General features: G+C 35.5%; 1 long non-coding RNA gene across 1 annotated transcript; it reads right to left on the bottom strand.

The window, feature by feature from the left end:
- Window positions 1–6324: 6324 nt before the first annotated feature.
- Window positions 6325–16174, bottom strand: LOC139934377 (uncharacterized). The gene is made up of 3 exons (XR_011785704.1): window positions 15845–16174; window positions 9563–9714; window positions 6325–8889 (listed from the first exon to the last, which is right to left on the bottom strand). It is a non-coding gene; the product is annotated as an uncharacterized lncRNA (long non-coding RNA).
- Window positions 16175–16240: the final 66 nt, after the last annotated feature.

Genomic DNA, 16240 nt, shown 5'->3' with positions numbered 1-16240 from the left:
AAGACTATATATATAGCCTTGTGTAATCATCAAATTTTGCCTGAAAATAAGAACAAGACTATAGCCTGGTGTACTCCCTAGGTTCTGCCTAAAAACAAGTCCATACTATAACCTTGTGTACTCATCAAATTTTGTCTGAAAGAGTTTACAAGACAGTAGCCTTGTGTAATCATCACATTTTACCTCAAATGATCAAATTTTGCCTGAAAATAAGTACAAGACTATAGCCTTGTGTCATCATCAAAGTTTGCCTGAAATTGTGTACTTGTGTACAAGACTATAGCCTTGTGTACTCCCTAAATTCTGCCTAAAAACAAGTGCAAGACTATAACCTTGTGTACTGATCAAATTTTGTCTGAAATAGTGTACAAGACTGTAGCCTTGTTTAATCATCAAACTTATCCTGAAATAGTGTACAGAACTATAGCCTTGTAATCTTCAAACTTTGCCTTAATTGATCAAATTTGGCCTGAAAATAAGTACAAGCCTTGTGTAATCATCAAATTTTGCCTGAAATAGTGTAATCATCAAATGTTGTCTGAAATCATCAAATTTTGCCTGAAATTATCAAATTTTGCCTGAAAATTAGTACAAGACTATACGGTACACAAGCCTTGTGCACTTATCAAATTTTGCTTGAATATATCAAATTTTGCCTGAAATTGTGTACTTGTGCACAACACTATAGCCATGTGTACTCCCTAAATTCTGCCTAAAAACAAGTGCAAGACTATAGCCTTGTGTACTCATCAAATTTTGTCTGAAAGAGTGTACAAGACAGTAGCCTTGTGTAATCATCACAATTTGCCTCAAATGATCAAATTTTGCCTGAAAATAACTTGTGTAATCATCAAATTTTGCCTGAAATTGTGTACTTGTGTACAAGACTATAGCCATGTGTACTCCCTAAATTCTGCCTTAAAACAGGTACAAGACTATAACCTTGTGTACTGATCAAATTTTGCCTGAAATGATAACATTTTACCTGAAATGATTAAATTTTGCCTGAAATAGTGTAATTATCAAATTTTGTCTGAAATAGTGTACAAGACTGTAGCCTTGTGTAATCGTCAAATTTTGCCTGAAATTATCAAATTTATCCTGAAATAGTGTAGAGACTGTAGCCTTGTGTATTCATCACATTTTGCCTCAAATAATCAAATTTTGCCTGAAAATAAGAACAAGACTATAGCCTGGTGTACTCCCTAGGTTCTGCCTAAAAACAAGTCCAGACAACCTTGTGTACGCATCAAATTTTGTCTGAAAGAGTTTACAAGACAGTAGCCTTGTGTAATCATCACATTTTGCCTGAAATGATCAAATTTTGCCTGAAAATAAGTACAAGACTATAGCCTTGTGTAATCATCAAATTTTGCCTGAAATTGTGTACTTGTGTACAAGACTATAGCCTTGTGTACTCCCTAAATTCTGCCTAAAAACAAGTACAAGACTATAACCTTGTTTACTGATCAAATTTTGTCTGAAATAGTGTACAAGACTGTAGCCTTGTTTAATCATCACAATTTGCCTCAAATGATCAAATTTGGCCTGAAAATAACCACAAGACTATAGCCTAGTGTAATCATCAAATTTTGCCTGAAATTGTGTACTTGTGTACAAGACTATAGCTTTTTCGTACTCCCTAAATTCTGCCTAAAAACAAGTGCAAGACTATAACCTTGTGTACTGATCAAATTTTGCCTGAAATGATAACATTTTACCTGAAATTATAAAAATTTTCCTGAAATAGCGTAATCATCATTTTTTTTCTGAAATTATCAAATTTTGCCTGAACTAGTACACTGTAGCCTTGTGTAATCATCAAACTTTGCCTGAAATGATAAAATTTTGCCTGAAAATAGTGTACAGGACTGTAGCATTGTGTAATCATCACATTTTGCCTCAAATGATCAAATGTTGCCAGAAATTAAGTACAAGACTATATAGCCTTGTGTAATCATCAAATTTTGCCTGAAAATAAGAACAAGACTATAGCCTTGTGTACTCCCTAGGTTCTGCCTAAAAACAAGTCCATACTATAACCTTGTGTACTCATCAAATTTTGTCTGAAAGAGTTTACAAGACAGTAGCCTTGTGTAATCATCACATTTTACCTCAAATGATCAAATTTTGCCTGAAAATAAGTACAAGACTATAGCCTTGTGTCATCATCAAAGTTTGCCTGAAATTGTGTACTTGTGTACAAGACTATAGCCTTGTGTACTCCCTAAATTCTGCCTTACAACAAGTACTGATCAAATTTTGTTTGAAATAGTGTACAAGACTGTGGCCTTGTGTAATCATCAAATTTTGCCTGAAATTGTGTACTTCTGCACAAGACTATAGCCTCGTGTACTCCCTAAATTCTGCCTAAAAACAAGTGCAAGACTATAACCTTGTGTACTGATCAAATTTTGTCTGAAATAGTGTACAAGACTGTAGCCTTGTTTAATCATCAAACTTATCCTGAAATAGTGTACAGAACTATAGCCTTGTAATCTTCAAACTTTGCCTTAATTGATCAAATTTGGCCTGAAAATAAGTACAAGCCTTGTGTAATCATCAAATTTTGCCTGAAATAGTGTAATCATCAAATTTTGTCTGAAATTATCAAAATTTTTCTGAAATTATCAAATTTTGCCTGAAATAGTGTACAAGACCTTAGCCTTGTGTAATCATCAAATGTTGTCTGAAATCATCAAATTTTGCCTGAAATTATCAAATTTTGCCTGAAAATTAGTACAAGACTATACGGTACACAAGCCTTGTGCACTTATCAAATTTTGCCTGAATATATCAAATTTTGCCTGAAATTGTGTACTTGTGTACAAGACTTGTGTACTCCCTAAATTCTGCCTTCAAACAAGTACAAGACTTATAACCTTGTGTACTGATCAAATTTTGCCTGAAATGATCAAATTTTGCCTAAAACAGTGTTATCATCAAATTTTGTCTGAAATTATCAAACTTTGTCTGAAATTATCAAATTTTGCCTGATACAGTGAACAAAACTGTAGCCTTTTGTAATCATCAAACTTTGCCTGAAATTATTAAATTTTGCCTGAAATTATCAAATTTTGCCTGAAATAGTGTAGGCCTACAAGACTGTAGCGTTGTGTAATCATCAAATTTTGCTTGAAATGATCAAATTTGCCTGAAAATAAGAACTATACAGTAAACAAGCCTTGTGTACTTTCCCTGGAATTATCGAATTTGACCTGAAATTGTGTACAGACTAAAGCAATGTGTATATTTCAAATTGTGCACAGACTTATTGTGTACAAGACTAAAGCCTTGTGTACTTTCAATTTTAGCCTGAGACTATCAATTGTTGCCTGAAAATGTGTAAAAATTTTTAGCCTTTCATATTTGCATGAAGCTTTCAAGTTTTGCCTAAAATTGTCTACTTAACCAGCCTTTTCTACTATTTTTTGTTTATTTTGTCTGAAAAGTAGCAAATATTGCCTGAAATAGTGTAAGACTTGTGTTATCAACTTTTGGCCTGAAATTATAAAATGGTCGCTGAAAATGTGTTCAAGGCTAATGTGTACCCTACTAAAGCCATTTTTACTTACCAGGTTTTGCCTGAAAGTGTGTATAAAACCTTGTGTGCCTGAAATTATCAAACTTTGCCAGGAGTTGTGAACTTTATCAAATTTTGCCTTAATATATCAAACTTTGTCTAATATTGTGTACTTGTGTACCCCCTAAATTCTGCCTACTGATCAAATTTTGTCTGAAGTTACCAAACTTTGCCTGAATTTGGCCTTGTGAGCTTTCAAATTTTGCCTGAAGCGATCAAATTTTGCCTGAAATTGTATACAATTGTGTACTAAACAAGATCACCTGGCCTTGTGTATGCACCAAAGTTTGCATGAAATGGTCAAATTACACGACTTTATCCTTGTTTATCATCAACATTTGGCCTGAAATTATCAAATTTTGCCTAAAAATCTATTCAAGGCTAATGTGTACACTACTATAGCCATTTGTATTTACCAGGTTTCGCCTGAAAGTGTGTATAAGGCCTTGTGTGCCTAAAATTATCAAACTTTGCCAGGAGATGTGTACTTGTGTAATCATCAAATTTTGCCTGAAATGTTCAAATTTTGCCTGAAATAGTGTACAAGACTGTAGCCTTGTGTACTCCCTAAATTCTGCCTAAAAACAAGTACAAGAGTATAATAGCCTTGTCTACATATCACATTTTGCCTGGAATAGTGTACAAGACTGTAGCCAATTGTGTAATCATCAAATTTGCCTGAAATCATCAAATTTGCCAGAAATTATCAAATTTTGCCTGAAAATAAGTACAAGACTCTACTGTACACAAGCCTTGTGTACAAATTTTGCCTGAATATAAATTCTGCCCCAAAACAATTTTGCCTAAAATTAACAAATTTTTGACTGAAAAAGTGTAGGCCTGCAATGCTAAAGCATTGCTACACCAATTTTAGCTTGAAACAATCAAATTTTGCCTGAAATTGTATACAGTCTTGTGTACTTAACACAAGGACACCTGTCCTTGTGTACTATAGCCTTGTGTATTCACCAAAGTTTGCCTAAAATTAACAAGTTTTGCCTGAAATACTGTACAAGACTGTAGCCTTGTGTATCATCAATTTTGCTGGAATTATCAAATTTTGCCTGAATATATCAACATTTGGCCTGAAATTGTCTACTTGTGTACAAAACTTGTGTACTCCCTAAATTCTGCCTAAAAACAAGTACAAGGGTGTTATATAGCCTTGTATACTTAAAACATTTTGCCTTAAATAGTGTACAAGACTGTAGCCTTGTGTAATCATCAAAATTTGCCTGAAATTATCAAATTTTGCCTGAATATATCAAAACTTTTCCTGAAATTGTGTACTTGTGTACAAGACTATAGCCTTGTGTACTCTCAAAATTCTGCCTAAAAACAAGTAACTTGTGTACTTATCAAATTTCGCCTGAACATGTCAAAATTGTCTGAAACATCCCTAAATTCTGCCTAAAACAAGTACAACGGTGTAATACCCTTGTGTACTTATCACATTTTGCCTTAAAATAGTGTACAAGCCTTGTGTAATCATCAAATTTTGCCTGAATATATCAACAATTTTCCTGAAATTGTATTTGTTCACTCCCGAAATTCTGCCTAAATTGTGTATAAGGCCTTGTGTGCCTGAAATTATCAAACTTTGCCAGGAGTTGTGTACTTTATCAAATTGCAAGACTATAAATAGCCTTGTGTACTGATTAAATTTTGCCTGAAATTGTGTACGCAGCTATTGTGTACAATATAGCCTTGCGTACTTATGCCTAAACATATGTACAAGGTAAAAGTCTTGTGTTCTTATCAAATTTTGTCAGAAAATTAGCAAATTCTGTCTGGCAATTAGCAAGATTTGCATGAAAATGTGAACAAGGCTATTGTGTACAAGCGATAGCATTGTGTACTTGTGAAATTTCTCCTTAAATTGTGTACGCAGCTATTGCGTACAATAGCCTTGCCTACTTATCAAATTTTACCTGCAATTAACAAAAAATGCCTGGAAATTGTGTATAAAGCCATGTGGACATGTACTTATTAAATTGACAATCAGCAAATTCTGCATGAAATTATCCAGTTTTGTCTAAAATGGTGTACAAGGCTATCGTGTTCAAGTACTTGTATAGAGTAGCTTGGGTAGAGCAGATGAAAACACAAGTTGGTTTAAACCAGCAGCCTCAAGCATGTTCAGAAAAACCTTGGATTCTTTGTTGTTGGGATCAAAAACATGAATGTTGAACTCTCCGACCAGAGCGGTTTTACAGTCCAAAACAGTGGTAGATTTGGTGACAGTCGAAAAATGAGCGTGTCAAACCTCAGGTTGTTTCTTGAAGGAAGAAGTTGATAAAAGGCACAGAGGCTATTCAATTCAATTAAAAGAACTTTAATAATCTTCAATAGTCAATTAATTCTGTTGGCGTGCTTCATATAAAACATTTACAGTTACGGCTGGAAGTAAACAAAATACAATTAGTTAAAAATATATAGATTACTTGACACAATGACAAGAAGCAGGTAAGTAAGAGTGGTGTGAAACCACAGCAATTACAGACAACTGAATAAATATAAAACACATTAGTTGAATATACATTAATAAGAACCACAAAACAATTTATAAATACAGTGTAAACAGATAAACGGTGGTGAACCAGACCTCCAAATAGCTGACACCCAGCATACAAAAACAGTTGAAAACAAGTGCAAAACAAAAACCACTCAGAACAGGTCTGAATGGAACAAAACAGAAATGTCCATCTATTTGGGGGAGGGGGGTGTTCTAGATCATTGTTAAACAATTGCCTAAGTACATGATTATCTCTTAAGTATCTGTCGCTCACTGACCTTGGTTAAGTCTCTCTGTGGCTCTCTGATAATTTTGAGACCCAAGTCTAACAATCCTTTTCAAACTGTTTTTGTTCTTGACACTTAAGTTACAAAATACAAGGAAATAAATGAAAAACATAACACACTTTCAATAAACAACTGATAAAACAGACTGTTCAACTGTTGAACAGAACAGGGCAAAATTTCAAAGAGCTGCTTAATGGTTAGCAATTTTTTTTGCTTAACGTAGCAAAAATAATCGCTTAAACCATGGAGGATGTACACATATTTCACGAGGTTAAGCACGTAAACAAACGGCACGCACAAGATTGTAAATCATTTGCTGCAGCAAAATAGAAGAAGGTAGGCCCCCTACTGACAAAATGGCGGGCAATATAAATGCAGAGTGGCGATAAAACAAAAATTAACGCCTTCTCTGTCTTCCATGTACTATTTGTAATGATTCAAAGCGCCACTTGAAAGGTTTACACAACCTGAGAGAAAATAAGAAGATAATACTTTGTACATCATTCCTTAAACATTTCAGACGCGTTTACTTCGCTACACCTACCATACAAACACACGTCAAATACACACCCAAATGCACTGCTGCACGCCACACCAATAACATATTGCAATTATGTTGCACTGTGTGTGTGTGAAGGGCCCAATGGCATAGGGCTGTTTAACAGTAAGAAAATTTGTTTGCTTAACATAGCAACAAAAATTGCTTAAGCGTAAACCTATTTCACGAGCGAATGCTAGCTTAGGCACTTAACATTTTAGATGTTTGCTTTAGCAAAAAGCAAGGTGATGACAAATTGGCGTGCAAAATAACTGCGGAGTGGCAAGAAAAAAAGTCATCACCTTCTGTGGTCTGATATGTATTATTGTTTAATGGTTAAAAGTGCCCCTCGAAAGGTTTACACACTAACTTGAAAGAAAACAAGAAGATAATACATTGTACGATCATTTGTGAAGCTTTTTAGACACTCGTTTGGGTCACTACACCTACCCTCAAACACACATACAGTATACACCGCTGCGCCGGCACAATACAACATTCGCAGTAATGTTGCACTATGCGAATGGGGTGCAAATGCATAATAGAGGCTTGAAGGACCTTTAAAGCCTCTGTTTTTGATAATAATTAATTATTTTGAGTAATTACCAATATTGTCCACTGCCTATAATAAGTGAAACAAAGAAAGAGTATAACACATGATAACACAACTTATTAACCCAAATCACCTGACGTCTTTAAATGTATATAGCCCATTTCACAGCAACCATCTCAATGCGTTTTAGTGCCCTTGGCAAATAATATTCTTTAATCTTTCTAATCTAATAGCAAAAATAACACCTGGCACGTGATGATGAATTGAGCTGTAAGAACTTGACTCTCGATCATGAATATGTATGAGGTATAGTAACCTGTAATCTTAAACAAAACCACAAACAAAAACTTTAAAGGCACTGGACACTATTTTATGAAGTTGCAAGTTCTCCGGAGTTGATAGGGATGGTAGTTGAATGTGCGACAGACTCTGCGACAGAGATTTGCTGATGGCCTCTCTTGGTCTGTTCTCTTAGAAGTTTGTACACGAATTGAGTGAAGACCAGTAGTAAGGCATTTGACTATAAACATTTATGGATACCAGTAAAAAAAAGGGAAAAGGGGAAGTAGAAGATGATGGAAAAGGAGTGCAGTGAACCTATTCAAAAACATTGTTGTGCTTCCATTTGGGCCTCACATATCTGCAGATTTTGTAGTATTAAATAAATAAAATTAAAAAATAATTTCTTTTAGCGCGCATTTAACAATTACCATCTGAATGAGCTTGCATTGATTTAACGTCCCACTAAAAAACTGGGTCCTACACACTTCAAGATGAATTTTGCTTGGTTCATGAGTAATGAACTTTTGAATTACGAAATTTGAAGTAAAGGTCACATGGGATCATACATCAAGCAAGACTTATAACATAATTATTTATTTGCAAAAGTGCTTTGATATGCAACTACCTTGTAAGCTAACTATTAGTAATTAATGTTCTCATTTTAAAATAAATAAGAAAGTTAATTAATTAGTTTAAGCTAATTATTACACTTAATATTTCATGACCTTAGTTTTAACATGATAAAGAATCAGACTCAGTTGTGTCTTAGCAACAGGACTTATTCAAAAAGTCCCTCATAAGTTTGTTGACATCCATGAGAGGATTGAAATTGTGCATAATATTTATGCAAGTATCAAATGGAAGTGCTCTTTTCTTTGTCCTTTCAACATGTTCAAACATGAAATTCTAGGCCTGCTCATGAGTCTGTCTACACTGCTCTCCCTTTCAATGTTGGTTTTACATGTATCTTTCACACAATGATTTGTTGTCATGATAATTCTTAGCAGTATTACCTTAGCGTCCCTTGTTCCTAGGCAACATCTTAGCAGAATATGAACAACTGAAGAGGTTTTTCATGCGTATCTTATTTTCTTTTGTGCTTGCTTGTCTGGTCATATGCCTCTTACAGACCTGTGAAGAAAATGATTTGGGGTTGAAAAACAAAAGTGACTAAATTGGGACTCGAACCAAAGACCTCCAGATCAACGAGCTGGCGCTCTACCAACTGCGTCATCTAGCCCTATGTTGACAGTCTCCTCTTTTTAAAAATATTTTTGTTTGGGGTGAAAGTCAGAAGCCACACAACCAATAACTGTCATGTAGCAAGATATCTCACCCAGTGTGTGATGCCTGGCTACACTGCAGCTGTATGGCTGTGACTGACACTCCCCGGCCGAACAAAGAGGTTGACAAAAAAGGGTGACCGCTAACATAGGGCTTGATAGCTGAGTTGTTTTTTATAATGACCCCAAACTGCAAGCAATTAGCATACCGCAAGCTTCAAAAACATTGAGAGGGAACCAGTAGCTCTATCTTGATGCATCGTTATAAAGGGCGCTCTGCATAGTCTTTAACATAGAATGTGTCACTCACAGGAATAATTTAGATATCCAAATACGATCATTCAAAATCACACCTCAAAGGGTTTGTTTTGGCGACTAAATAATTAAATTGAAACTGTTTGAATTCTGGACGCAAAGCTTCAACACAGGAGTTCAGTAACTGTAAAACCTATTTGTTAGCAGTACTGGAGTTTAGCAAATTTATTTATAGACAAAATAACAAAAGATTGACAACAACTTACCTGGTATGTTGCAGGACGATGACAAAGATTTCACTGCAGTAAAGTTTCAATCGTACTTTATGGGCTCGGGTCTCTTACAAGAGGCCTTACTGCTGGGGTGCCTGTCCGCAAATCTTCTCGTACATCTCAGAGTGTCATAGTCTCAACAACTCCTACAAGTAAAATAAAGAATTGGGAATTGAGCAAAGGAAAATTTGCCCAGTCTGTTTCCTTTAGGTTTATTGTTTAAAAACAGTGTGACACTTTTGGTACTTGTCAAAAACTAGCCTTCACAACTGGTGTATCTCAACCTGTGCTTAAAATAACAAACCTGTGAAAATTTGAACTCAATTGGTCATCGAAGTTGCGAGATATTAATAAAAGAAAAAAACACCAAGTTGTCACACGAAGCTGTGTGCTTTCAGATGCTTGATTTCGAGACCTCAAGTTCTAAATCTGAGGTCTTGAAATCAAATGACGGGAAAATTACTTTTTTTCCGAAAACTACGTCTCTTCAGATGGAGCTGTTTCTAACAATGTTTTATACTATTAACCTCTCCTCATTACTCTTAACCAAGAAAGTTTTTTTAATAATAATTAATTATTTTGAGTAATAACCCAAATATTACCAGTTATTAACCCAAATCACCTGATGTCTTTACATGTATTTAGCACATTTTACAGTAACCTTCTCAATGCGTTTTAGTGCCCTTGGCAAATAAACATTCATTAACCTTTCTCAGCTAATAGCAAAAATAACACCTGGCACGTGATGATGAATTTAGCTGTAAGAACCTGACTCTCAATCATGAATATGATGAGGTATAGTAACCTGTAATCTTAAACAAAACCACAAACAAAAACTTTAAAGGCACTGGACACTATTTTATGAAGTTGCAAGTTCTCCAGAGTTGATAGGGATGGTAGTTGAATGTGCGACAGACTCTGCAGTGTCGAGATTTGCTGATGGCCTCTCTTGGTCGGCACGCTGTTCTCTTTGAACATTTATGGAAACCAGTAAAAAAAAAAGATTGAGAAGGGGAAGTAGAAGTCGTTGGAAAAGGAGAGCAGTGAACCTATTCAAAACATTGTTGTGCTTTCATTTGGGCCTCACATATCTGCAGATTTTGTAGTATTAAATAAATAAAATTATTAACAAAATTTCTTTTAGCGCGCATTTAACAACTACAATCTGAATGAGCTTGCATTGATTTCACAACCCACCAAAATACTGGGTCCTACACACTTCAAGATGAATTTTGCTTGGTTCATGAGTAATGAACTTTTGAATTACGAAACTTGCAATTCCGGTTTGGGCTGGAAGTAAAGGTCTTATGGGATCATACTTAAAGCAAGATTTATAACATAGTTATTTATTTGCAAAAGTGCTTTGACATGCAACTACCTTGTAAGCTAACTATTGGTAATTAAGGTTCTCACGTCAAAATAAATAAGAAAGTTAATTAACTAGTTTAAGCTAATTTTTACACTTATCATTTCATGACCTTAGTTTTAACATGATATATAATCAGACTCGGTTGCGTGTCTTAGCAACAGGACTTATTAAAAAAGTCCCTTATAAGTTTGTTGACGTCCATGAGCGGATTGAAATTGTGCATAATATTTATGTAAGTATCAAGAGTAATATCCAGGACACAGTGTTTTAGAGACTAATTTGCTCCAATTCACAGATAAATGAAGACAATACAAAATGAGCAATATCGATATCAGAGCGACATGCAGGCAGTTTCTTGGCACAGTTATTCATCATCGTCGTCAGGTCAAGCATTTTTTGCCTTCCTTGACATGTTTCTTTAGGCACCTTTGTCTGCCATGGATGAGTTTTCAAAGTAGAAAATGTTCACCTAGTTTTTTGACAAGAGTAGTATGCACAATGTCCTTGGGATTGGCACTGCAGAATTTGTCAGAGCAGTATGCACAATGTCCTTGGGATTGGCACTGGACAATTTGTCAGGATTTGACCCGCCTGTCCACACAAGGGATGGCACAACTCTCCAGTTTGAATCCAGATTCAAATACCTTGAAGTTAACATGCAGGCAACCAATTAAGTAGGAAAACAGAGAAAACAAAGATATTTGAAGGAGAGCAATAGCGAAAGCTGCCACATTGCGCTGCATGGAACACTATAGGCTGAGACCCAAACTGGTATCTGATCTTGCTTTCAACATCTGGAATGGGGTTTCCTGGTAGGTATCTGTAATTATCAGTTAGTGTCTAGGTGGAGGTTAGTGTCTATAAGGGTTGGTCGTAAGCCTAGTTGTGGGTGTCTGTAAGTGTGGTTATGAGTGAGTGGTTAGGGTTATAGGATTAGTGTTATAGAAATCCCAGGTAGAACTATATAGGATTAGGGTTAGGATGAGGGTTTAGGATGACTGGGTTAGATTTGTGTCATGGACAGACACCTACAAGAAACCCCATCCCTGATATTGAATGCAAGATCACATAGCAGCTCTGGTCTCTCTGTTTGTTTCAAACCATTTCGCACGCCAACTAAGCGTAATTTTAAGACCTTTGCATTTCTCTGAGTCCCCTGCCCTTGTTTCCTCAGTTAGTTCAAGACACACAATTCTGATGTTCCCCTCCAAGACACAGTGGTACACAGGGGTTCAACAACCTACCACACGGCCAGACATCTAACCAAGATCCTCCATACATTAGTCTGGCCTCACATCAGCAACTAAAGTTTGACATTAATGTCAGTTTTGTCAGACAACACTTGATCATCAGTTCCTCAATCACTTTAGCAATTAGGATCCACAGATGACATTGACCATTGAACTAAAGGAGACTGATACCATCCCCCTTCCATGATGATTAAGTCACCAAAAAAGCGGATAGCAAAAGGAACACAGAGTGTGACCCTATTTGACCTTTACTTCTAGTATAAACACGGAAGTTAAAGCCAACGTCAGTTTTAAACTACATGTATTTGTAACCTATAGAGAAAAAGCGCTGCAGCTTGCTGTTCCGTTCCACTGATCAACAGGTTCAAAGATAGATAGATAGATAGATAGATAGATAGATAGATAGATAGATAGATAGATAGATAGATAGATAGATAGATAGATAGATAGATAGATAGATAGATAGATAGATAGATACTAGATAGATAGATAGATAGATAGATAGATAGATAGATAGATAGATAGATAGATAGATAGATAGATAGATAGATAGATAGATAGATACTAGATAGATAGATAGATAGATAGATACTAGATAGATAGATAGATAGATAGATAGATAGATAGATAGATAGATAGATAGATAGACAGATAAAGTTTTGTTCACAATTGTCATCATAGGTATAAACATCACTAGCAAAAAGGGGAAAAGTGTTTACTTTATTTATTTTTGTTTGAAAACTGATTATTGATGTGATTTATAAGAATCAGACATAATACTTACTTTATAAATCATCACACCAAAATAAATTCCTTTTTTTGTGAGTGATGACTAAAATGCCACTGACAAACAAATTTAGCGACACAACTGTAAAGCAATCAATAGTCGGGACATCTTCGACACTAGTCGCAATAGTCACCCATGCTTATAAATATTGTGTCATAAAAAACTCAAAGTTATAAAATAAACTTAAAGAATCATTCACACTGTATGGTTAAAGGCACTGGACATAAATGGTAACGGCCAAAGACCAGTATTCTCACTTGCATGCATCAAATAACAAACCTGGGAAAATTTGGACTCAATTTTGGTCATTTCAATTGCAAGAGAGTAGTGGAGCAGTTTCTCCAAATGTTTTCCACCATCAAACGCTCTCCAGCTGCAGATGCATAACAAAGGCTTCTCAGCTGAAGTATTTGACTATCTGAATGAGAAATTACCTCTTTCTAAAAAGAAATATGTGTCTTGCAAATTGTTTCACTATCAACAGTTCACCATAGCACGAGTTAGTTGTTCTATTAGCTGTCAGTGTAAAATTAAACCACCAATAGTCTACCAGCTAATTATTTAAAAAATAAGTTAACTTTATGCACGGTTTTCTCCAAACATAAATATTTGGCTGCCAGGATTTTTCAGCCCTTCGTAAAATTACTGAAAATATGCATGCATGGGTAATCTCAGGAGTCTACACTCATTATTGGGAAATCAAAATCAACTAATTTGTTTCATATCCTTTGGCTTTTTGTGGAAATAGTTTAGGTCAGAGAGTGCTCTGAAGTGTCTTCTGCTCAGAACTATAAGGTCATTAATGGAAATTTCATATTTCTAGTAATCAAAGAATCAAAAAGTGAAAAAAGCAAACAAATTTGAAAAAGTAAATTGATGAAAATCAACAAAGTATTGTTTTACTTTGAAACAAAGTTTTCTCTTTGCCAAATTCAAATCCCAATAAACCTCATTTACCAGGAGCTCAAAAATATGCAAGCATTTTTATGAGACCCATACAACTTGCAATGAAGACTGCATATAGTTCTGAACACTGTATTGACAACTGTTGCTTTGGTAAAATTCAATAAGGAATGCTGTCAAACTACCATTCCTATTTTAAAAGATGTTAAACTTTCATTCAGGATAAAGAATGATAGTTTTGGTTTCACCCTGACATCGATGTGTGTTAATACTCTATACTCTCCTGTGTATTTTCCCATGTCCTGTGAAAAGACCACTCAAGATGAATGCCCTAATTTTTTCAGTTACAGTTAATTCATGTCATGTTTTAAGAATGGACAATGCAATTACTACCAATAAAATGTAACAAAAATTATTGAGGTATTTTATTTAAGTGGGTGCAATGAAGACTATATAATGAAACCTACTAGAAATTTGTATATCATAGAACTAGTCCCTCAATCAGAAAATTGATAAAGATAAGCAAGAAATGAGAAGAGCGATGTCTTGTTGAAAGCTTGTTGCTGATTTCTTGTTCGGTGGCCAGGATGGAGTTTCTTGGTAAGTATGTTAAGTGTTGGCCGACAGAATTTCAGTTTCCTTGGTCAAGTCAGTTGTGTTGACCACATTCGACCTAAACCACAGACCCTAATCCTAACTCAACCCTAACCCTAAACCCTAAGTCCGTATCCAGACCCTGCTCACCTTCAAGAACCCTCAAAAACTACCAGGAACCAACTAAAGTAAGCTAAGGAATGTCTAGCTAAGCCCTACCTCAAGACCAATTCATCCACTTAATGCCAGCCGAAAAGGGTTACACCTATGTTGCCATATGTACCACAAAGTATGACCACCAAGTGGCTTAAGTTCTGTCCTCAAGAATGCCGTCTACCAAGACCAACCAAAGCCAGCAGTAGAATGCTGCCATCTAAGCCCTACCTCAAGACCAATCAATCCACTTCATGCCAGTCGAAAAAAGTAACACCACTGTGGTCATAGCTACCACAAGTATGACCACAAGGTGACTAAAATGCTGTCAACTGACACCTACAAACGCCTACCAAGGAACCCTATCCTGGCCAATGAATGCAAGATCAACAACAAGCTACAGTGTCTACTTCAGTCTCAAGCTATCAGCACACCCACGTACTGTCTCAAACAGCATCGCATCACCAATTTCAGCCAGTACGTTTGAATCCTAGTAAATGTGTTTGTTGATCAAGAGTGTTCTTCAAAATTGTTAGGCAAAAAAAACCTTTCTATTCAAAGTAAAATATTCATTTGTTGATTTGTATTTACGTTTTCAAATTTTGTATGCATTTTTTCAAAGAATGATCTTTTGACTATTAGAAAAACGAAAGCCATTAATGACCTTATAGTTCCGAGCAGCATAACATTTTGCAACTACTGTAAGGAAAATGGATGAGAATGTGTATAAATTACTAATTGTTGATAGAATGTACCAGCTGAAGGCAAGTACATCTGTAGTTTAAAATGCATCTATAATTCAGAGTCTTTTCTCTGACCTAAACTATTTCCACAAAAGCCATTGTATATTAAATAATAGTAGTAAAAAAAGATACATCAAAAAAGTGTGGATTCCTGAAGATTTTGGTTACATTTTTATATGTAGTATTGCATGGTCCTCGAAAAAACATCATGTGGATTATATGTGAACAATTACACGAGGCAGTTCATACTAAATTGCCTTAAAAGTGGATGCTGCTTGAGTTCTTCAGAACCACTTCCAAATTTTAACCCTTATTGTAATAACAAAGGAGTGGTAGTTTTACAACAATCATTACTGATTTTTACCTAAGCAATAGTCGGCACTGTGATTGTTAACTAAAGAGTACCTTTGCGTAGAATAACAGAATTAATATTTATTGATACAATGGGATCCATTTCTGGATGCATTCTACACTGACCTGATTCCATTCTTCTTCTTGCAAGCTTGAGTGCAGATCCAACTTTGCGTTTAGACACAACTAAAGTACTGCTTGATTTCTCATCAAATAACCCATGATTTGCAAGAAGATGATTTTGGGCATCTGCAAATAACGTAAAGTTCCTTTAAAAGGGCTACATGTGAAATGTATCTTTTTCTGTAAAGAACATGGGAGGCAGCAGGTCATATATCAACCACAGTAATGGATGTACATGAAGTTTAACGAGGCCAATGATCATGAGTAAGCATTTGATAATTTGTCCCCACCCTTCAGAAAGGTGGTGTCATCCGTTTCACCAAGGATTGATGCCGGCAGCGGGACACAGTGTTCATCTAGTTGAGCACTGGTCGAAAACATTTCGGGGGGGGGGGGGGG

The sequence above is a fragment of the Asterias amurensis genome, chromosome 3 (assembly GCF_032118995.1).
Source record: "Asterias amurensis chromosome 3, ASM3211899v1".
NCBI classification, from domain to species: Eukaryota; Metazoa; Echinodermata; class Asteroidea; order Forcipulatida; family Asteriidae; genus Asterias; species Asterias amurensis.
The sequence above is the reverse complement of the archived record's forward strand: the minus strand, read 5'-3'. Positions and strand labels throughout refer to the sequence as shown.